Here is a 25,485-nt window from a genome sequence, read left to right on the forward strand (position 1 = left end):
GGTAGAAGGATAAACAACCTGGTACATCAATACCATGAGAATGTCACTCAGCAATAAAAAAAAGAACAAATTATTAATATAAACAACAACTTAGATGAATCTCAAGAGAATTATTCTGAATGAAAGAAAAGTGTCAGAACAATATAGAGTGTATGATTCTATTTTATAGCTATTCTATTTTATATTCTATTCTATTTTTTTGAAATAATATAATTATAGAGATAGAGAATAGTTTAGTAGTTGCAAGGTGTTAAGGATGAGGGGATAAATTATGAAAGTGTAGAATGAGGTGTTGTATGGTGCCACATCGTTACATATCTTGATTTTGGTTCTAGTTACATGAAGCTACATATATAAAATTTAATGGAACTACACACACACATATACACACACATTACTGTATGCATGATTGATAAAATCTGAATAAACTTTGACAATTATCCCAATGTCAATTTCTTAATGTTAACATTAGGAGTGCCCAGGAAAGGTAGAAGGGTCCACAGCAGTTTCCTGTGCATTTATTTGCAACTTCCTGTGAATCTATACTTTTATTTTAAGATAAAAAGGTAAAACAGGCATATGTGGACAATGTATGTTTAGCTATATTAAAACAGGAAAATCCCAAATTGCTCTCAATATGTCTCTCTCTGAGAATATCAGATGCCTCTTGATGCCAATAAATCTAAGGAATTTTATTCACATTTATAGCAAAATAAAATAATATTTTTCTCTAGGCTTCATGAGGAAAGAAGTAGCAAAAAGGATTGTTGTAATTGGAGAGGTTTAATAAAAAGCATTGTGTTCAACCTTCCTATTGGAATTTCTGCTCTTCCACTCTCTGGAAGTCACCAATCTTAAGAAGACTAAACTTTAGGATATTTTTTGTTAACTCATTGATAAGGGGAAATTTCCAAGCATTATATCTAGGGTGGAGCACACGCTAAGCAAACAGGCTGGACCAGATGCAAAGAGCAATGTTTACAACTGGTAAGAAGTCACAATGCTATATTCTAAGAAGCCAACAACTGCCTGTGGGCACCTACCATGCAGAAAATTTTAAAACAAGCCAAAGGGCTGATGAAATGATGAGAGAAGGACTGGAACACAAATTTATCTATTTAGCTATTTGGCTAAGTAGTCCTGATGCACTCCACCTACTATCAGGTCTCAAGTCTCATTTACTTGCTCATCTACACAACACAGAGGTTACTCACATCTTTGAAGTGCAAGTATTCAACTAGAGAAGGCCAGCAGCAAGCAGTTTTCTTTAGAAAGCACTCAATAGGTTCAGAAGAGTGCTAGCTGTTCTTTGGATACAGAGATGTACAAGACAGAATCTTGGCCTTGAAATTTACAGTGAAGTTGGGGTTGTAAGAAAGGTATACTGGAAAAGGCATCTAATATTATATATATGAGATATACCTATATCTGCATCCATATCTGTATCTATATGGCTAACATTACTTATATGGGGCATTCTATAATAGTTCAGAAATGTACTACAGACTAGGCTAACAATAGACATTTTGAAAAGAAAACAGGACTTCAGTAAATCTTTGGCATGTGGGCAGGAGGGATGGGCATAAGGCATCCTGGGCAAAAAGAAGGTTGGTAGAAGAAGTGTAGAGGCACCTTTGAGAAATATTAATTGGTGAAACTACTAAAAAGATAAATTTAAACTAAGTATTACAAATAACTTTCTTAAACGAGGCTTTCCAAAAATAAAATACAGTACCTTGAGATGAGAACCTGGACAATGTATGCATTTATTCTTATGTTAAATGTGTTAGATATAGTGAACTCCAAGTGTCTCTTCAAAGAATCAGTATGTCAGTATGTTAAGTTCTTTGTCCTCCATTTTAAAGTTTAACTTCCTTGTAGTTTCAGTAAACAACCCTTTCCACCAGTTCTAATTAGTAGTTCATGTCTGTTCTCCCAGTCCCCTGCTCCGTTCTGACTCATCCCAGTCACCTGCCCCGGTCACCTGCTCTGTCACCTGCTTTGACCTACGTCACCCCTGGCTACCTGCTCTGACTTGTGCCATAACCGTCCTTCCTGCCACATTACCCACCTGTCACTTCAGCTCGTACCCCTGCTCCCCTTAAAATAGCCAATCAGAATTAGACTAGACTGTATGGTCTAACCCTAGCAAATAGGGGAATGACACTGTAGTAGGGGCTACCTCTGTCAGAAATAAGAACCCCTTCTACTCCCTTGTCCAGGTGTGTGCTCACCATTGTTCCATCTGTGAGCCATACCATTCTATAAAAGTAAATTGCCTTGCTGAGGAAATTTATATTTGAGTGCTGCTTCTTTTGCAGCACTGAAAATTTACATATAACAATTGACCCCTTTGTGTGGATGTTCCAGAGTATATTCTGGGTTTAGATAGTTAAGTGTTTATGTCCCTCCTAAAATGGAGCCTTTATGGTGATACTATCATTCTGGTTCCCAGATTCCTTATTACACTGTTCTTCTTGCTTGATAAATTAGATCACACTGATAGGACTACCTGTCTATACTGCCAACGATTGTGTATTTCAATATTCTCTAGATATTGTGCTCCACAGGCCTGTTTTGGAATTCCTGTCACCTATAGGTATTAACCAACCTCAAAATCTATTCATCTGAAAATCGCTGGTTTTCGATGTCTAAACATCCTCCTATAAGCTTGAACCAAAATTCTCATTCTAATCCTTGAATGCTTTTCAAATATATCAGAGTAAATTTTAGATCCACATCCCAAGTCTTCACTTCTTCAGGCTGAATTATCTTTGTTAGTTGTAATATACCTTCAGATCCTTCAGGGGGCCACTTTAATTCATTGTTTGTCATCTTAGCATAGTACCAAGATTTACATATGTAGTCTAACTAGAGCAGAATAGAATAAAACTTTATTAGCCGTGTGGCTTAAGATTTCATTTTGGTTCCAGTTGAAGCTGGTGAACTGTAACATAGGTAGCAGCTTTCGTCTAACATCCTAAATAATTTAAAATGCTAGAAATAGTCTAAAAATAAATACCTATGTTATTATTGGGTTGTAAACAAGAAGAGACTTCAGTGCATTATAAAACATGAAAATTCCTTAAAGACACAAAGTAGGTAAGATGAGGTTGAACAGAATAGTTAAATGCATATGCTTCATGGGATATCACATAGTCATTAATGGTAATAAAGAGCATCCATTTGAGCTAATATGAAAAAGTATACAAATATATTATTAAGTGAAAGAGAATGATGCAGAATTATGTATAGTATATTTGTGGAATTTAGAAAAATATATTCTTACTTACATATATATGCTGGAATATACTTTTTCTTAAAGAAAAAATAACAAATGCTGTATAGAATTAACTATTAGGGAAAGATTAATGGGTAGGAAGTGCAGGAATATAAAGCATTCATTTTTCATTTTATACTTTTTTGAATATTAGAAGTTTAAACAAAATGTCTTTTATGTCAATGGGGGCAGACATTTTATTGTTTTATTTGTGCTTTCTTGTTAAAAAATAAAAACTTTTATTAATAAACAGTTTTATTGGAATGCCTTTTTATCAATCATGACACATAGTTGAATCAGGTTGAGTCAGAATGTTCAGATCTTTTCTGCCCAGTGTTTCATACATATTTGCTGGCTGACAGTTCATTAATTGAACAAAGGAATGGGAGAGGCAATAGGCAAAGGCAACCACTATAGAAGATTTTCTTATGCATTTTTCTTCCCTTCAAAACCTATATGTTCATGTCCCTAAATAAACATTTCTAATCAAGCACAGGAGGTGAGCCTCCTCAGTAGCTAGGACTACAGGCGTGTGCCACCTTGCACAGCTAATTTTTTTTACTTTTAGTAGAGACAGAGTTTCACCATGTTGGCCAGGCTGGTATTGAACTCCTGACCTCAAGCAGTCCGTCTGCCTCAGCCTCCTAAAGTGCTGGGATTACAGGCGTGAACCACTGCACCTGGTCTGCTGAACTAGTTTTAGAGATACTTTCATTTGGGCCTTTTGCATTTATGTTCACAAGATTTGTTTGTACTTTTCTTGTACATTCCTGGACTCTTTTTTTGTCAAGGTTAGATTAGCCTTATGGATAGAGCTACTATTTTTATTGTGTGATAATTTGTGTTAAGGTAAGCTATGCTAAAACTTAAAAATGTAGCCGGGCACGGTGGCTCACATCTGTAATCTCAAGCACTTTGGGAGGCTGAGGCAGGCAGACCATGAGGTCAGGAGATCGAGACCATCCTGGCTAACATGGTGAAACCCTTTCTCTACTAAAAAATACAAAAAATTAGCCAGGTGTCATAGCAGACACCTGTAGTCCCAGCTACTGGAAAAGCTGAGTCAGGAGAATTGCTTGAACCTGGGAGGTATTGGTTGTAGTGGGTTGAGATTGCATCACTGCACTTCTGCTGGGCAACAGAGTGAGACTCCATCTCAAAAAAAAAAAAAAAAACCTTGAAACTACTAGTAGTAAGACTAGTTCGTGAAACAGTTTGGGTCTGCTACTTTGAAGGGCAAGTCTGGGGAAAATGGTAATTTACTCACTAAATATCTGTGATGTTAGTTTACTAAGGTTTTTTTTTTTTTTTTTTTCCTGTTTGTTAATATCCACAATAAAAATTTTGTAAAATTTTGTCTATTTTTTAATTTTATGAAATGAATGTTTTGTTATGTGTAAAATCTCTACTATATCTTAAATTACAAAACTTTTCTTGATCCAAATATTTATTTTTGCCTTTTCTCTGGTTTCTTAATCATCCCTGATGCAGGTTTATCTATTTTATTAGGGCTGTTGAATAACTGAACATTTCAGTTTTATCTCTGTTTTCCACTTTTTACATTTCTGTTCTTATCTCTAGTATCTTATTAATTATGTATTCTTTAGGTTTACTCACTTATTTTTTCCCTAGCCTTTTTTTGAGCCTAACATTTAACTTATTCATGTTCAATCTCTCCTCACTTTTAAAAAGATAATTTGTTGCTGTAATTTTATCTTAAGTAGGTATTTAGATATATCACAAAAAAATCAAAATTTAGTTCTGACAAAGGTTCTTGGTTAACACATTTTGTAACTTCCATTTTCATTTCTTTTTTAAAAATAAATACATTATTTCAATAGTGCATTTCCAGTTTCACTGTCTCTCACACACACTTTATTGTTCATGTTTAATAAAATTTTTGTGTTGAAAGAAAAGTTTGTGGATTTGTATTGTTTAAAATTATTTTAAACAAGGTCAAATTTTAAATATTTACCATGTTCTTGAAAGTAACATGTTTACTTTACTTGGACATTTCTATAGATATCTACAAACCTATCTTTTTAACTGTGTTATTCAAACCTTGAGAATTTTTCCTGTTTGACATTATAGTCTTTGACAGCATTGCGTTGAATCACTTACTGTGTTCATAGTTTTATAAATTGTTTTTCATAATGTCTCAATTTTTGCTTCATGTATGTAAAATCTATATTCTTCATATACTTTAATTTTTCTATATTCTTAGTTGTTTATTTCTTATTTCATTGTGTATTTCCGTTGATTACTGCTTTTTTGCCCCAAGTTTTATTTTATGTGAAATTAAAATGCTTTATCAGCTTTCTATTGCTAACATTTTTAAATTATCCATATCAACTTGTTTTAGGCATTTCTCTTTCTTTGTGTATGTATTTATATCTATGTATATTCAATTTGAAATTCTGTCTTTTAGTAGGTGAGCTTAATCTATTTGTTTATATTATGATTACTGATATCTGTAATTGTTCTTATCATCTTTATTTCATTCATTATTTACTTGTTTTGTTTATCATGCTTATACTCTACCTTCTGTTGAATGGATTTTTTTTGCATTTATTATATTTTCAGTTAAAATTTGAATGCTGTAATTATTTCAAATTTTAAGATAATTTTATTTAAAATTTTACCCTAAAATTTTAACGTGCATCCTTACTTTTAGAATTCTCTAAGAAAGTATGAATTGATTTTGTATCTCTACTTTCCTCCCAAAAAAGGCAAAATTTTAGACAATCTTAACAACTCATTCTAAAACACTTCCTCCACACTCCCACACTCCCACCCATATTTGATTTTATCACTTTCTAGTCCTTAGAATTTTCCTTTCATTATTAAGCAAGAGCATAAATATACTCACACGCACAAAATCTAGTTATCTTTAAATGTCAATAATTAAACAAATATATTTTAAAATTAATTTTATTCTCATTATTTCTCTAACTTTATGTTCAATATATTTATTTAGTATTATTCACTATCTAGTATTTAAACTTTTGCTTTTATATGTCTTCCAGTAAGGGTCTGTTGCTAGTGAACTTAGTCCTGACTGGTGTGAAAATAAACCTTAAGCCCCACACTTGAATTAATTTCAGATGGGAGGTTATTTTCCATTAATATTTTGACAGTATTATATCATCATCTATTATTACTTAGCCATTGTTCTAAATATAAACTTGGTGGTGAGAGTGCTTGCTTTTCCTTCATGGATAACCTGCTTTTCTCTCTGGTACCATTTTTGCTTTTTTTTTTTTCCTTCAATATTTTTAAGTTTTTCCACACAGATTTATATTTAAAATTTGCTTGTAGTTTAGGAGTTATTTTTAATGATATACCCCTTCAACTCTCTAAATATCTTATTTTTCCTCAGGAACTCATAATAGAAAAAATTAGACCCACTTAATCAGCATTATTTTCATCTGATTTATTTACTCACTTTCATCTTTTAGATATTTGTACTGTAGTCCAGGTAATATAGCTATACTCTGTGTTGTATTCATCATTGTTAACTTTCAACTCATGAATTTATTTTTGTATTAATATACTTATTCTAGGGCTTACTTCATTTGTTGAGTTTATTATTCATTTATTCTTTTTTTTTTTTTTTTTTTTTTTTTTTTTTTGAGATGGAGTTTTGCTCGTGTTGCCCAGGCTGGAGGGCAATGGTGTGATCTCCGCTCACCGCAACCTCCACCTCCCAGGTTTAAGTGATTCTCCTGCCTCAGCCTCCCAGTAGCTGGGATTACAGGCATGCGCCACCATGCCCAGCCAATTTTCTTATTTTTAGTAGGGATGGGGATTTCTCCATGTTGCTCAGGCTGGTCTGGAACTTCCCACCTTAGGTGATCCTCCCGGCCTCGGCCTCCCAAAGTGCTGGGATTACAGGCATGAGCCACTGAGCCCAGCTGAGTTTTTCTGTTTCTGTTTTTGTTTAATTTCAATAACTAAATACACACATGTAAACACACAGAGAATATATTGAGAGAAAAAGAGAGATCTACTTTCTGAATTATCTAATTAAGTAATTTCCTATGTCCTTGTTATTAACATTTGATTTTTCCATAATTTCTCTTATTTTTTTAATATCAGTTTTCTCTGAGGATAGTAAACATGCCTATCTTAAAGTCTTTGGCTCTCCTTTTTAAGGTTTCACTGGAACAAAATCATCTTTTGATTGCTGATTATTTAATCTGTCAGTGTTAGATATTTTCATCTTAAGTCTGAGGTTTTAGTCTAGTCTTGATTAGTATCTCTCTTTCATTTCTTACCATCTCTCTCTACTCTCTTCTTGCCCAATGGTCTTAGAGTTGCCTTCTTCTGGTGCTTCTAACTGGGGAGTATCCGTGGAGTACTGCTAATCCAATGATCAATTCAGCAGGCATTTTTGCTAAGCTACTAATAATAAATTTATGTCTGTGTCCATCACTAGGCAGTGTTCAGAGGTAACTTAATTCAACCTCCACCCGTTAGTAGGGATAAACTCCCCAAGGCTTTGGTCTGTGGCAGTGAGCCTGGATCTGGACTCACACCCTGGCTGAAGGACTTTTGGCCTATTTAACATGGGAAGTGATCTCTCAGCTGCCTCTCCCTTCATTTGGACCTGGAGACTATCAGTTGAGCCTGTTTAGCCCTGCTGTTCACTTTGCATATTTTCATGCTATCTTTAGTCTATAAAGATGATGACCTTATGTATTGTGTTTTTTCCTTTTCTTTTTCTTATTAGATTTTCTTTCTCATTGCTATATATTGAAGAAGAAAGAATGTTTCTTTCCCAGGCTGGAGTGCAGTGGCACGATCTTGGCTTACTGCAACATCTGCCTCCTAGGTTCAAGGGATTCTCCTGCCTCAGCCTCCCAAGTAACTGAAATTACAGGCACAAACCACCACACCTGGCTAATTTTTTATACTTTTAGTAGAGATGGAGTTTCGCCATGTTGGCCAGGCTAGTCTCAAACTCCTGACCTCAAATGTCAGGAGTATTCAGCCTCCAAAAGAGTGGGGAATGCCTCAGCCTCATACAGTGCTGGATTACAGGAGTGAACCACTGTACCTGGCTAGAAAGAATGCTTCTTAATCAGCAGTATCAGAGTATCTTTTAAAGACACTTGTATTTAATCTCACTTAGAGATTTAGATTTCTCATATAGGAAAGATTAATTTATAAGTTTTAGCTTGTAATCAACCTCTACCACCAGCAGAGAGTAGACTGTTAAAGATAATTGCAGACCAGAGACTATTACATTTTGATACATTAATAGCTTCAGGAAAATACATGAACTACAGAGATCTGCTCAGCATCATTGTCTGTTGTGTCTCATCTGTGAGTGGTCATAAGGTACTGGGAGAAGTAGAGAGAATTTCAGGATTTCAGCAAAAGATAATCAAAAGGGAATAATTAAGGTGATAAAGGAATTTCACAATTAGGTGAATGAGAGCCAAGCATATAGCTGCTTAAACCTGTGTGAGGAACCAAAAATGCCTGTGTTTTAGATGCTGTTAACAAGCCATAATCGTAACCTTCTGAAACTTGATGATGAACTCTAAAACTGATTCTTTGTATATTCCTATTTAATATTTCCTGCTGATGTTTTACCTTGGAGAAGACAGCTATAGTCTTTGTTCTTCATTTTCTATTCAATATTACTCATAAAATTCATAGCATTATCTTGAGTGGTAAATTAGCACCAGAAAAAAAAAATTAGTGCCAGAAATACATGTGAACACGCTTGCTATTGCAACATAAATATTCTTCTATTTTATGTATGTATGTGTATATATATATACACACACACACACACACACACACACATACACATAGATATTTACTGAAATAAATTGAATTTTGTTATTTTGTTATTTTATACATATTCTTCTATTTTATGTGTATATGTATGTCTGTGTATATATGTATATATACGTACACATATATATGTATATATGTGTACGTATATATACATATATACGTATACATATACACATAAAATAGAAGAATATGTATAAAATAACAAAATAACAAAATTCAATTTATTTCAGTAAATAAGTACATTCTTGTAGCTTGAGTAGATAACTCATACAGTCATTTAGAAAATTTTGACTCAAACGGCTTGAATCCCCTGTCATCAACATACAGCCCTAAAAATATTACATTAATAACATAATTATATCATAACTAACTAATTTAAGCTGAGTCACATAAAATACTAGAAAGGGCAAAACTTTGAGACTTTAAAAGCTGCAAAAAAATCTTCCGCTGTCCATTCAACAAAAAATTATGGAGTACATATTACATGAAAGACATTGAAAACTACCTCCTATGGAGGTATAAAATTATAATTAAGATATTATTTCAGTCAAAACAATTATAGGATAGCTGAGGCAAGGTAGGAGGGAATATTAATTTCCTCCTAGTATCGATTATGCCCATCTTGTTTAATAACAAATTCCCAATTTTTAGCTGGGCATCTTGTCCTCCCAAATTAAAATTGCATTTCTGAGCCCCTTTGAAGCAGGTGTGCCCATGTAAATAAGTTTTGGGCAATGATACATAGTGCCTGGAGGGCTATCACAACAAGAATGTAAATAGAGGGGACATACCCTCTTGTTTCCTTCTTCCTATTTGCTGGAATGCATGTGCGATGGCTACAGCTGAAGCAAATATCTTCGGCAATGCAGAGGAAGTCACAGACATGATTGTACAACAATAAAAAATGAAGCCATATTATGATGAAGTGGAGTAACAAAATAGACCTTAACTATCTTTCTCTTGAACTCCCGACCTCAGGTGATCCACCCACCTTGGCCTCCAAAGTGCTTGGATTACAGGCGTGAGCCACTGCGCCCGGCAACTATCTTTCTCTAAAGTAGTTTTATGTGGTGAAAAATAAGATCCAATCTTGTTTCAGCTACCATAATTTGGAGTTTTCTGTGCAGGCAACCTTAATTCTAAATGAAAGAGACATGTAAACACCTATACAGTGAAGTGCCATAAGTTCAATAACAGAGGAATAAACTTCTATAGGTGTTCAAAAGGAAAGATGGTTCTACTCTTCTCCCTAGGTTTCAAAAATGTCCCACAACTTCCAAACATTTTAAGCTTACAATCAATGGGATAAATCACACAAGGAAACAAGGCACCATGAATAAAACAAGCATCAGATATATATTTAGATCCAGAAGGAATCTAAATGTTAATATCAAAAACAATATATATCTAAAGGATTTAAATTAAAAAAATATTACAATATGAATAAAGCCCAAGTGACCATAAAAAAGAGCTATAGGCGGGTATGGTACCTCATGCCTGTAATCCAGCACTTTGGGAAGCCAAGGTGGGCAAATCACTTGAGCCTAGGAATTTGAGACCAGCCCGGGCAACATGGCAAAACCCCATACTCTACAAAAAAAAAAAAAATACAAAAAATTAGCTGGCAATGGTGGTGTGTACCTATAGACTCAGCTACTCAGGAGACAGGTGGGAGGATCACTGGGGCCCAGGAGTCTGAGTCTGCAGTGAGCTGTGATTGCACCACTGTACTCCAGCCTAGGCAATAGAGCAAGACCTTGTCTCAAAAATGAAAAAAAAAAAAAAAAAAAATAAAGAAACAAAGGTTCAGATGTGAAAAATATGCAAATTATTTTTTTTAGAAATAAAATCATAAAAAAACAAAATTTAAAACTATGTACAAGAATCCCAGCTTCCATTAATGGTATAGCACTTTAGTCATACTAACCCTCCAAAAGACAAAAATTTTAAAATCTGAAAAAATAAAAAACAAAACCTACCAAAATACAAAAATCTGCATTCAAATCTAGTGATTTGAATACAGTGGACAGCAACTAAAAACAGAAATGGAAGAGAAGTCAACTACTGAAAGACAGGAATTGCACTTAATGAGTTTTGAGTCTTTACATCATTTTGCCAAAGGACACTTTCTGATCCATATTGCATGTGGTAGCATAAAATCTCACTCTCACTGTCTTGACATTTTAGAGGGAGAGTTTAATGATGGCACAATGGCTGGAAAAATAAGGTTAAAAATCCTGAAACAAAGAGAAATGCAGAGGGGTGAGCCCCAAAATTAATGTGTGAGCCCTGCTCAAATTGTAACTATCAAAGGACATATGTGCAGAGAAGCTTCCAAGAATATCCATGCACAAAACAAGTCTTGAAGACAAACTGAATGGTAATTTCGTCTGGTAACCACCACAGGAGAGGCAGACTTAAAAGTTCAAGTCCAGACAAGACAACTGTTAGTAGAACATAGGCCAGTCCATGTTTTGTACAATATATCACCTATGTCCACTATAATATATATATTTTAATTATAAGACACGCAACAAGAGAAACAATGTGAAATATAATAAAAAGAAAAAAATACCTCTAATACCAACCACAAAATGTCAGATATTGGGATTAGTAAATAAATAGATTAAAAGGGCTAACATATGTTCTAGAATTTTAAGGAAATGATGGTCATGATATCTAAACAGATAAACAATATCAGCAAAGCGTAAAATCATAAAAATAATCCCAATGGGAATTTTAGAATTGCATAACTAAAATGTAGAATTTACTGGATGATCTTAACAGCAGATTACAGCAAAATAAAAAGCCAATGAACTTGAAAATATGTCATTAGAAATTACCTGTCTGAAGAATAAAAGAGGGGAATGATCAGAACCTCAGTGAATTTTGGGATGCTATTAAATAACCTAATAGATGTTTTTGTAGCCCCAGAAGGAAAAAAAATAAAAGAGAGAAAGGACAGATAAACTATTTGAAGAAAGCATGACCAAAACTTAAAAAATATATATATATATATATATATATATATATATATATATATATCTTACAGATCTTCTGTACTCATAGGTCAGCTTAACAGATTTTACAATCTCAATAAAGACGCAAAGAAAATATTGTACTCAAAAGGTTGAAATACAAAGATAGAAGATCTTAAAAGCATCTAGAGAAAAATGATCCATTATATAAAGAAAAAAAATAAAAAGGACATCTAAATTCTCAACAGATACAGTAGAGGACAGTGAAAATATGACACCTATGACATCCTTCAAGTAATAGTAAGGCAGGCAGGCAGTGAAGGAATGAGCATGATTATTTGCAGGTGGTTAAGAGCAAAAGAAATGAGGCCAAACAGGTAAGCACAAGGACCCCAGTCAGTAACACATGAAATAATCATGCTCATCCTTCAAGTAATAGTGTGGCCATCTGCAATTGGCAACTTCTTGGTCAAAGAAGGAACTGTTGGAGGCAAAGTCCCAAAGGCCAAGCATATGCAGTAGCAAAGAATCATGTCCCTAAGGTGAATTTTAATCATTATAATACTAAAAAACGCACCCTTCAGTGGAAATTTAAAATGCTAACGAGATATGCAATGTATGTGCTAGCATGTACAGTGACTCTGCATGTGGGCCTAGGAGACCACCCAGGACATGTCTAACAATGCCCATTCCTTCCCCTTCATGAATAATCGTATAAGACTCCCATAAAGTGAGTTTCCCCAGTGCCAGTAGCACTGTTTCATTCTCAAGGAGCCTGTTCTGACCCAGCTATCAAAGTGCAGTTTTGCTTTGCAGTAAACTTCCTGCCTATTCTTAATCTGAATTTGCTCTCAAATTCTTGTGTGCCACAAAGTAAAAAACCTGAACACAAGAAGAACAACACTAGAACAACAATCTGTGAAACAGCATCTTATATCCAGTGATAATATCTTTCAAAAATGAAGGAAAAATGAAGATCTTTTCGGGTTAATGAAAACTGATTTTCTCACAAGGAGGCATAAACTGTGAAAAGTGTTAAAGGAAATTACAAGTGCTGATGGAAAAATGATACCAGATAGAAACACAAAACTACAGAAGGAAATAACAAGCACCAAAAAAATAGAAAATATGAAGATAAATATAGATGACTGCATGAAACAACATGGAGAAACAGTAACTTTATATTACTAAGTGAAAGAAGACATTCAGAGATGATTCCAACTACATAACATTCTGGAAAGGTGAAACCATGGGGACAGTAGAAAGATCAGTGGTTGCCAAGGGGTTAGAAGACTGGTGATTAATAGGAGGAACACAGAGGATTTTTAGGACAGTGAAACTGTTCTGTATCATACTATAGTTATAGATACACATATTATGAATTTATCCAAATCCATATGTTGTACAATACCAAGTGTGAACCCTAATGTAAACTATGGACTTTGCATGATAACAATGTATCAGTGTAAGTTCATCAATTATAACAAATATACTACTTACCTGTGAGATGTGATGGTAAGGAAGCTGTGCATGTGTGGGGGCAGATGGTATGTGGGAAATCTCTGTGCTTTATGCTCTGTTTTGCTATGAACCTAAACATTGTTTATTAAAACAAATTTTAGCCTAAGAGAAATAAAAACATATGTCCATAAAAATGTACATGAATGTTTACAGAAGCATTATTCATAACAGCCAAAAAGGGGAAACAACACAGATGTCTGTCAATGGAAAATGGATTAAAAAATGTGGAATCCATACAATGGAGTATTATTTGGCTTTAAAAAGGAATGAAGCATTAGTGCATGTTAAAACATGGATAAATCTCCAAAACATTATTCTAGGTGGAAGAAGCCAGTCACAAAAGACTATGCAATACGCTACTTCATTCAAGTGAAAGTCTAGAACAGAGAAACCTATAGCAATAGAAAGATAGAAAGTAGATTTAGTTGCTTAAGGCTGGGGGTAGGCAGTGGGGAGATAGGCAACCTTTAGGTAAAGGGTATGGGGTTTCTTTTTGAGGTGGTGAAAATATTCTGAAATTGACTGCATGTTGCTGGTTGGACATTTCTGTGAATATACTGAAAAACTTTGAATTATACACTTAAATGGAAGAATTGAATGCTATGTAAATTAAATCTCAATAGAACTTAAAAAATAAAATGAGAGCTGGGTGTGGTGGCTCACACCTGTAATCCCAGCACTTTGGGAGCCTGAGGCGGCCTGATCACCTGATACCAGGAGTTCAAGACCACCTTGGCCAATATGGTTAAACCCCATCTCCTCTAAGAATACAAAAATTAGTCAGACATGTGATGCATGCCTGTAATCCCAGCTACTCAGGAGACTGAGGCAGGAGAATAGCTTGAACCCAGAAGGTGAAGGTTGCAGTGAGCCGAGATTGTGCCACTGGAATCTAGCCTGGGTGACAAAGCAAGACTCCCTCTCAAAAAATACAATAAGATATGCTTACAGATATATTCAAATGAATAAATATATTTTAAAAGAAAAAAATTCTGAGATTACAAAGTGCTGGTAAGGATATGAAGCAACTGGAACTTTCATCTACCGTGGTGGAAAATGTAAAATATTACAGCTACTTAGAATTTTGACAATCTCTTATAAAGTTAAACATTTACTTATGTGATTCAGCAATCCCATTTATAAGCATTTATCCAAGAGAAATAAAAGCATAAGTTCACACAAATCTGTACAGAAGTAATTATGGTTGCTTTATTTGTAGTGTAAAAATCAAGAACTAATTCAAATGTCCATCAACTTTTTAATGGATAAACAAATTGTTGTACATCTATACAATGAATAGCATTTGGAAATTGCCATGGAACAACAAAGTTGAATCTCAAATACATTATGCTAAGCGAAAAATACCAGACTGAAAAAGCTATATATCATATGGTTCCATTTATATGTTACTTTGGAAAATGCAAAACTATTGGTAAAGGTAGAGTCAATAGTTGCCAGAGGGCGGAACTGGATAAAGATGATTGAATCCAACATATAACAGAAAACTATTGGGTGTAATGAACAAGTTTCATATTTTGATTTTGGTAGTGATTACATGGATGCACGTATTTGTTAAAAATCATAGAGCTGTACCACTAAAAAGGATAAATTTTATGTATATAAATTATACCTCAATGAACCTAATTGAAAAAAATTGATATTAAGGTGTGTTTTATTATAAAAAGACAAAATTTACTTCAGGCATGCCTGGAAAGTTCAACATGAGAGTTTAATATGAGGTAATTATTCAAATAATTAATCACATATGATTTTGACAGAAACCCAAAAGGCAATTGGTAAAACTGAAAATCTAATCTCCACTCATAAAAGCATTTAAAGGAGAAATTTGAGAAAACTTTTTTTCATATTTTCTTTTTTTTTTTAATTATTATACTTTAAGTTCTGGAATACATGTGCAGAACCTGCAGGTTTTGTTACATAGGTATACATGTGCCATAGTGGTTTACTGCACCCATCAACTCATCATCTACATTAGGTATTTCTCCTAATGATATCCCTCCCCTTTCCCCCCAAGCCCTGACAGGCCCTGGTGTGTGTTGGTTCCATTCCTGTGCCCATATGTTCTCATTGTTCAACTCCCACTTGTGAGTGAGAACATGCGGTGTTTGATTTTCTGTTCTTATGTTAATTTGCTGAGAATGATGGTTTCCAGCTTCATCCATGTCCCTGCAAAGGACACTAACTCAATATTTTTATGGCTGCACAGTATTTTATGAATGTGCCACATTTTAAAAATCTGGTGTGACATTGATGGACATTTGGGCTGGTTCCTAGTCTTTGCTATTGTGAATAGTGCTGCAATAAACATACATGTGCATGTGTCTTTACATTAGAATGATTTATAATACTTTGGGTGTATACCTAGTAATAGGATTGCTGGGTCAAATGGTATTTCTAGCTCTAGGTCCTTGAGAAATTGCCACACTGTCTTCTACAATGTCTAAACTAATTTACACTCCCATCAACTTTGTAAAAGTGTTCCTATTTCTTTACATCCTCTCCAGCATCTGTTGTTTCCTGACTTTTTAATGATCACTATTCTAACTGGAATGAGATGGTATCTCATTGTGGTTTTGATTTGCATTTCTCTAATGACTAGTGATAATGAGCTTTTTTCATATGTTTGTTGGCCTCTTAAAAGTCTTCCATTAAAACATGTCAGTTGTAGATGTGTGGTGTTATTACTGAGGTCTCTGTTCTGTTCCATTGGTCTATATATCTGTTTTGGTACCAATATCATGCTGTTCTGGTTACTGTAGCCTTGTAGTATAGTTTGAAGTCAGGTAGCATGATGCCTTCTGTTTCGTTCCTTTTGCTTAGGATTGTCTTGGCTATACAGGCTCTTTTTTTTTGTTCCGTATGACATTTAGAGTAGTTTTTTCTAATTCTGTGAAGGAAGTCAGTGGTAGCTTGATGGGGATAGAATTGAATCTATAAATTACTTTGGGCAGTATAGCCATTTTTATGGTATTGATTCTTCCTATCCATGAACATGGAATGTTTTTCCATTTGTTTGTGTCCTCTCTTATTTCCTTGAGCAGTGGTTTGTAGTTCTCCTTGAAGAGGTCCTTCACATCCCTTGTAAGTTGTATTCCTAGGTATTTTATTCTCTTTGTAGCAATTGTGAATGGGAGTTTACTCATAATTTGGCTCTCTGGTTGTCTGTTATTGGTGTATAGAAATGCTTGTGATTTTTGCACATTGATTTTGTATCCTGAGACTTTGCTCAAGTTGCTTATCAGCTTAAGGAGATACTGGGCTGAGATGATGGAGTTCTCTAAATATACAATCATGTCATCTGCTAATAGAGACAATTTGACTTCCTCTCTTCCTATTTGAATATCTTTTATTTCTTTCTCTTGCCTGATTGCCCTGTCCAGAAGTTCCAATACTATGTTGAATAGGAGTGGTGAGAGAGGGCATCCTTGTCTTATGCCGGTTTTCAAAGGGAATGCTTCGAGCTTTTGCCCATTCAGTCTGATATTGGCTATGGGTTTGTCATAAATAGCTCTTATTATTTGAGATATGTTTCATCAATACCTTGTTTATTGAAAGTTTTTAGCATGAGGAGCTGCTGAATTTTATAGAAGGCCTTTTCTGCATCTATTGAGATAATAATGTGGTTTTTGTCATTGGTTCTGTTTATGTGATGGATTATGTTTATTGATTTGTGTATGTTGAACCAGCTTTGCATGAGAGGCATGAAGCTGATTTGATCATGATGGATAAATTTTTGATGTGCTGCTGGATTTGGTTTCCCAATATTTTATTGAGGATTTTCACATCAATGTTCATTAGGGATATTGGCCTGAAATTTTCTTTTTTTGTTGTGTCTCTGCCAGGTTTTGGAGTCTGGATGAGGCTGGCCTCATAAAATGACTTAGGGAAGAGCTCTTCTTTTTATATTGTTTGGAATAGTTTCAGAAGTAATGTTACCATCTCCTCTTTGTACCTCTGGTAGAATTAGGCTGTGAATCCCTCTGGTCCTGGGCTTTTTTTTTCGTTGTCGGTAGGCTCTTAATTACTGCTTCAATTTCAGAACTTGTTATTGGTCTCTTGAGGGATTCAACTTCTTCCTGGTTTAGTCTTGGGAGGGTGTATTTGTCCAGGAATTTATCCATTTCGTCTAGATTTTCTTGTTTATTTGTGTAGAGGTTTTTATAGTATCATTTGATGGTGATTTGTATTTCTGTGGGATCAGTGGTGTTATTACCTTTATCATTTTTTATTGTGTCTATTTGATTCTTCTCTACTTTCTTATTTATTAGTCTGGCTAGCAGTCCATCTATTATTTTAATCTTCTCAAAAAACCAGATCCAGGATTCATTGATTTTTGAAGGGTTTTTTGTCTCTGTCTCCTTCAGTTCTGCTCTGATTGTAGCTATTTCTTGTCTTCTTCTAGCTTTTGAATTTAATTCCTCTAGCTTCTCTAGTTCTTTTTATTGTGATGATAGGGTGTCAATTTTAGATCTTTCCTGCTTTCTCCTGCGAGCATTTAGTGCTATATATTTCCTTCTAAACACTGCTTTAGCTGTGCCCCAGAGATTCCAGTACGTTGTGTCTTTGTTCTCATAGGTTTCAGAGAACTTATTTACTTCTAACTTAATTTCATTATTTATCCAGTAGTCTTTCAGGGGCAGATTGTTCAGTTTCCATGTAGTTGTGCAGTTTTGAGTGAGTTTCTTAATCCTGAGTTCTAATTTGATTGCACTGTGGTCTGAGAGACTGTTTGTTATGATTTCCGTTCTTTTGCATTTGCTGAGGAGTGTTTTATTTTCTATTATGTGGTCAATTTTAGAATAAGTGAGATGTGGTGCTGAGAAGAATGTATACTTTGTTGATTTGGGGTGGGGAGTTCTGTAGATGTCCCTTAGGTCCATTTGGTCAAGAGCTAAGTTCAAGTCCTGGATATCCTGGTTAATTTTCTGTCTCGTTGATATCCCTAATATTGACAGTTAGGGTGTTAAAGTCTCCCACTATTATTGTGTAGGAGTCTCAATCTCTTTGTAGATCTCTAAGAACTTGTTTTATGAATCTGGGTGCTCCTGTGTTTAGTGCATATACATTTAGGATAGTCAGCTCTTCTTGTTGCATTGATCCCTTTACCATTATGTAATGCCCTTCTTTGCCTTTTTTGATCTTTGTTGGTTTAAAGTCTTTTTTATCAGAGACTAGGATTGCAACCCCTGCCTTTTTTTTTTTTTTTTTTTTTTATGTCTTTTCATTTGCTTGGTAAATCTTTCTCCATTCCTTTATTTTGAGCCTATGCGTGTCTTTGCATATGAGATGGGTCTCTGGAATTCAGCACACTCGTATAGGTACCTGAGGGAATCTCCTTGTCTGTGGGTTGCAAAGACTATGGGAAAAGCATAGTTTCTGGGCAGGATAGCACCGTACCTCATGGCAGGGTCTCTCACGATTTCCCTTGACTAGAGGATGGAGTTCCTCGACCCCTCACACTTCCTGGGTGAGGTGATGCCCCACTCTGCTTCTGCTCATCCTCCATGGGCTACACCCACTATCTAACCAGTCCCAATGAGATGAACTGGGTACCTCAGTTGGAAATGCAGATATCACCCACTTTCTGCATTGGTCTTGCTGGGAGCTGCAGACTGGAGCTGTTGCTATTCAGCCATCTTGCTCAGGAATTCGAGAAAACTTTTTGAAGATCCTTAATACAGTTTTCAAGATACAAACAAAATAAATATTTACTGTTAAATCTAATAGAACCTATATGGAAGAAACCATAAAACTTGGAGTGACATAAAATTATACGAGAAACAATGAAAAGATACTATTTTCCTTTCCTTTCCTCCTATTTTTTTTTTTTTTTTTTTTTTTTTGAGATGAAGTCTTACTTTGTCACCCAGCCTGGAGTACAGTGGTGAGATCTCAGCTCACTGCAACCTCTTCCTCTCATGTTCAAGTGATTTTCCTGCCTCGGCTTCCTGAGTAGCTGGGATTACACATGCATGCCACCATGCCCTGCTAATTTTTGTATTTTTGGTAGAGACAGGGTTTTACCATGTTGGCCAGGCTAGTCTCAAACTCCTGAACTCAAGTGATCCCACCTGCCTCAACCTCCCAAAGTGCTAGATTTACAGGCGTGAGCCACTGTGCCCGGCCTTAAGGATACTATTTTCTAAAGGAGATGACCCTTTAGTGTATATCTGGATCTTTTTTTCCAAATTAGAATAAAAATATAAAGAATTTTTTTAACTTTTCAAAATAATTCTAAATGTTTCAGTGGAGAAATACATGTGTAAGTTGTGTCAAAGTTTGAAGAAATGACTGAGTAGAGACTGGTCCTTTGAGATATTAAAAGTATGTAGAAACCACAATTTCCATAGTCTGCTAATGGCATGAGATTGGTGGGGAAATCCATAAAACAGAAAAAAAAAATTCATCATAAACTGGTTACCAAAGTTAGTTAATGCAATCATCACATTTTAAGTTAGTGGAGAAAAAACCTTGTTCACCTAGTCAATGGTGCTTGGAATTGTGTAAATGATTATAAAAATTAAAAAGACAAATACTGCAAGTTCTCATTTATATGTGGAAGTTAAAAAATTTGATCACATGAAGGTAGAGTATAAAGACACATAATAGAGACTGGGAAGGGTGAGTGGGGGGGAAGGGGAGAGAATAAAGAGAATGGGATAAAAGATACAAACATACAGTAGGAGAGAAGGAATAGATTAAATGCTTGATAGCAGAGTAGGGTGACGCTACTGAACAAAAAATATATTGTACTTAGGTAATAGATGTCTTAAATACCCTGACTTGATCACTATGCATTATACACATGTATCAAAATTTCTCATGTACTCAATACATTTACACAAACAAAAAAAAAGAAAATTAAGCAAAAAAAGAAAAAAAGGAAAACCTTTGCTTACAAAAAATAAAAATACAAGTATGCTTTGTATTTCAATTTGTAAGTATTAATTTCAGACACATACATAAGTATAAAGGAAAGAGGCAAACCATAAAATAAAATATTAAAAGCTATGTTCACATTAAAAAAATATATATTAAAAAATAAAAATTCAACTTTAAAGAAAAATAAACTTGGAGAAAAATTTATTCTGTATATGGTAGGCTAAATATTATTACCATTAATACTAAATATATATTAAATAGATTAACTATCTCATCTTATACTTAAGTGCCCCAAGATAAATTATGGACATATAATGCAATTGCAGGTTAAGAAATAAAGGTTGAAAAGAAAGAAAAGTAAAATAGAAAGACAAATAACCAACTAATATTAAAAATATTTTCATCCAAAGGAATGCAAAATGAATCTACGATATTATTGTAATTATTGTTTTTTGTTCTTTAGGAAAATTAAAATACAAATTATAGTACTGCATTTTCTCTGTAATAAGTATACTTTTTATATTGCTGGCAAGAATGCAAATTTCACAATATGGATAAGTAAGTCCTACTTTTTTCTTTTCGAGACAGAGTGTTGCTCTGTTGCCCAGGCTGGAGTGCAATGCAATGGCGCGATCTCGGCTCACTGCAACCTCCGCCTCCTGGGTTCAAGCGATTCTCCTGCCTCAGTCTCCTGAGTAGCTGAGATTACAGGCGTGTGCCACCATGCTCAGCTAATTTTTGTATTTTTAGTAGAGACAGGGTTTCACCATGTTGGTCAGGCTGGTCTCAAACTCCTGACCTCATGATCCTCCCACCTCAGCCTCTCAAAGTGCTGGGATTATAGGTGACAGCCACTGCATCTGGCCTAGTAAGTCTTAAAAATACATATTTCTCTTGTTTCTATTATTATTCCATTACTGAAAATTTATGCTAAAAAAGAATCAGAAATGGGTGTATTCTCATTGCAACATTATTGTGACATGAAATATATTGTAACATTCAAAAATTGCTGTCTTCAATATTTCATGGCATTGGAAATTATCGTTATATTATCAAATGAGAAAATTAAGTTACAAAGAATATGTGCACTTGAGGCTAAACTCATTTAGAAAATTTCAGTAATGAGATATCCTCTTTCTACATATTAACAGCATATACCCCCTAAGGTTAACTGTGGTTACTATGTCTATGTGGTAGATTTAAGGCTGTTTGAGATTTGTGGAAAGAGTAAGCAGAAAATGGTTGGAAGACAATAAGATATAAATAAAAAGATTGTAAAAAAAAATCAGAAGATCTAAAGTTGAAGGAAGAAAGTGGTAGATAATTGTCACACAATTTTGTTAATTTCCTAGTAGCTCTTAGTATTTGAAGAACAGGTGAGAAGTTGGTAGCCCAGGTTTGTGGATGAAATGAGGGTAATGGTGAAGGCCAAAAGTCTGACTAAGTCTAGGGACCATGCAAGGATATCAATTAAAGCACTTAATAATTTCGAAACTGTAGGCTTTGTTTCTACAGGCTAGTTAAGGAAGCCAATGATATTAAAAACTGTTGTGATTGATTTAGAAAATATTATAAGAGCAAGGGATCAAAGATCATAACGAGGTATTGAAATGCAAAAGACGCTGAATAGCCAAAGTAATCTTGAGTAAAAAGAACAAAGCTGGTGAGAGGCATCATACTACCTGACTTCAAAAGACTCTACAAAACTATTGTAACCAAAACAACATGATATTGGCATAAAAACAGACACATAGATCAATGAAACAGAATAGAGAACCCAGAAATAAATCCACGCATGTATAGCCAACTGATTTTCAACAAAGGCACCATGAACACACATGGGGAAAAGGACAGTCTCTTTAATAAATAGTGCTGGGAAAACTGGATATCCACATGCAGAAGGAGGAAACAAGACACCTATCTCTCACTGTATACAAAAATCAACCCAAAATATATCAAAGGCTTATATGTAAGTCCCAAGCTATAAAATTAGTAAAGGAAAATATGGGGAAATGCTTCATAAAATTGGATTGGGCAAGGATTTTTTGAATAAGAACCCAAAGGCACAGGCAAAAAGAGTAAAAATAGACAGATTATATAAAACTAGAAGCTACTGCATAGCAAAGGAAATAATATGGAGTGAAGAGACAATCTACAGAGTAGGTGAAAATATTTGCACACTATGCATCTGAGAAGAGACTTATAACAAAATATGTAAACAACTCAATAGGAAGCAACCAAATAATCCAATTAAAAATGGGCAAAACATCTAAATAGGCATTTTTCTTTCTTTCTTCTTTTTAAACATACAAAAAACCTTATTTACAGTTGAAAACCTAAACACAATTTTGGATTCTGAATCTCTGATACTTCCAGAGTCTGTTGATCAAATGGGGCAGCAGCAGGCAGGGAAGAAAACACAGGAGCCAGTGCAGATTATCTTACTCAAAAATTTCGCCAAGAGGAAGGGAATGCCTGATTCAGTCTTGGTATGGACTACATCGCCCCACACTATGAGATCATCATATGTACCTTGGGCTTATTGTTGGGGCCCGTGGGAATATTCTCAATCTTTCTCATCACTAGAAGTCCATCAGTGATTTTTCTAAACACTACATGCTTCCAGTTGAGACAATTGCACTTAGAGCAGGTGATAAAGAACTGACAGCCATTTGTACTGGGACCACTGTTCGCCATGGAAAGCAGACCTGGAGCTAAGTGTCTGATTTTAAAATCTTCATTTGCAAATGGGCCCTGGTAAATATTGGTGACTCCGGTAACATCTCCATTGACAAAATCTCCACCCTGAATCATGAACTCTTTTATGATCCTGTGGAAGGTGCTTCCTTTGTATCCTATTGGAACCCCATCTTTTCTGAATTCTGTGATGCAGGACTGCCTACAATGTCTACAAAGAGCTGGATCTTCATGTGGCCAACTTCCTGACTGCCAAAACTGACATCAAAAACACCATGGGGGACAGGGCTTGAATCTGTCACTACCATGGCTCTGACTCAGAAGCAGAAGTCCAGACATATTCAAAAGAAGACATACAAATGGCCAACAGGTATATGGGAAAAAAAAAAAAAAAAAAGATCAACACCACTAATCATCACAGAAATGCAAACAGAAACACAATGGGATATCATTTTACCCCCATCAAAATGACTATTTTCAAAAAAATGAAAGCTAAAAAGTATTGGGAGGATAGGGAGGAAAAAAACCTACACTGTTAGTAGAAATGTAAATTAGTACAGCCACTATGAAAAATAGTATGGCGGTTCCTCAAAAAATTAAAAATAGGTTTATCATATGATCCAGCAATCACATTCATTACTGGGTGTATATATCCAAAGGAAATTAAATCAGTATATCAAAGAGATATCTGTACACCCATAATTACTGTAACACTATTCACAATATGCAAGATGTGGAGTCAAACCAAATGTCTACCTACAAATGAATGGATAAATAAAATGTACATATATGCAATGCAATATTATTCAGCCATAAAACAGAATGAAATCCTGTTACTTGTGACAGGATGGATGAACCTGGAGAACATTATGCTAAGTAGAATAAGCCAGGCATAGAAAACAAACACCACATGATCTCACTCATATGCAGAATCTAAAAAAGTTGATTGTATAGAAATAGAGAGTGGAATAATGATCATTAGAATCTGGGGAGGGGAGCAGGGACATGGAATCAGGAAAGGCTGGTCAACAGGTACAAAGTTACAGTTAGAAAGTGTAGAGGCCAAGGTTTGCTGAAAAATCGCTAACATGAGACAGGCATACAAATTAGGTGAAAAGGCATACAAATCATTTAACATGTATACACAGGAGGCTTCAGAATGATGACCTCAAAAATATAGGGGAAATTGTTAACTTTTATAAAGCTGAGGTTAATAAAGTATGGACAGTGGTCTAGAAGTATGATTGAAGAAAAGGGTATGATCTAATGCTAATCGACTGAGTAGGGAAACTCAGCAAGGCCTGTCTGTCTAGACTCTTCTTGGCCTCTCTGAGCCTGTAGTCCTTCCTTCTGAGTGTGGGGCAGAGCTCTCTCTCAAATGTGGGTCTTATGACCTACAGTCAAACAAGGTAGGTAAGATCATTTCTTTACAACCAGTTTTTACTTAGAATATTTTTAGATTTTATGTCTGGCTTTGGGGAAAAGGGGTACTGGTTTCTATGACCCAGCTTGAAAAAGAGTGATTCTAATTTCTATGCCTGCTTCTGGGATGGCAGAGTGAGGAGGAAAATGGACCTGAAGAGGGCAGGAGAAGGTCAGAGAAAAACTTGTTTCTGAAGCTGCCACTGAGGCTTTCATTTTGGGATGTTGTTTTCTGAACCTCAAGAAGAGGAAGAATAAATTCTGGTGTTCTATTACACGGTAGGGTGGCTACAGCAAATAATAATACAACGTATATTTCAAGATAGCTAGAAGAGAGTAATTTGAACGTTATCACTACAAATAAATTATAAACATTAATAGTAATTGACAATTACCACAATTTGATAATTATACATTGTATACATGCATTGAAACATCACATTGTACCCACAAATATTTGCAATCATTATATATCAATTATACATTTAAAAAATAGACTAACAAAAATATGATAAGGGTATATGTAGGAGTGAAACTCAGGGGGATGAAATGAGTAATACAACGTAATAATAATATCTCGAGGGTGAGAAAGTTTAAGAAAATTTTTTTCCTTCAGTTTTTACAATTTTTTTTCCCATTTATTTTATTGCATTTTAGGTTTTGGGGTACATGTGAAGAACATGCAAGATTGTTGCATAGGTACACACGTGGCAGTGTGATTTGCTGCCTTCCTCCCCATCACCTACATCTGGCATTTCTCCCCTTGCTATCTCTCCCCAGCTCACCACCCCCCCACCGTCCCTCCCCTATTTCCCCCCAACTGACCCCAGTGTGTAGTGCTCCCCTCCCTGTGTCCATGGTTCTCATTGTTCA

The 25,485-nt window shown here is 35.0% G+C and overlaps 1 pseudogene; it reads right to left on the minus strand.

Annotated features, from left to right (window-relative positions):
- Positions 1-22,989: 22,989 nt before the first annotated feature.
- On the minus strand, positions 22,990-23,498 carry LOC116531939 (annotated as a pseudogene).
- Positions 23,499-25,485: the final 1,987 nt, after the last annotated feature.

Source organism: Sapajus apella, unplaced genomic scaffold (genome assembly GCF_009761245.1).
Source record: "Sapajus apella isolate SASKATOON/1434 unplaced genomic scaffold, GSC_monkey_1.0 scaffold73, whole genome shotgun sequence".
NCBI classification, from domain to species: Eukaryota; Metazoa; Chordata; class Mammalia; order Primates; family Cebidae; genus Sapajus; species Sapajus apella.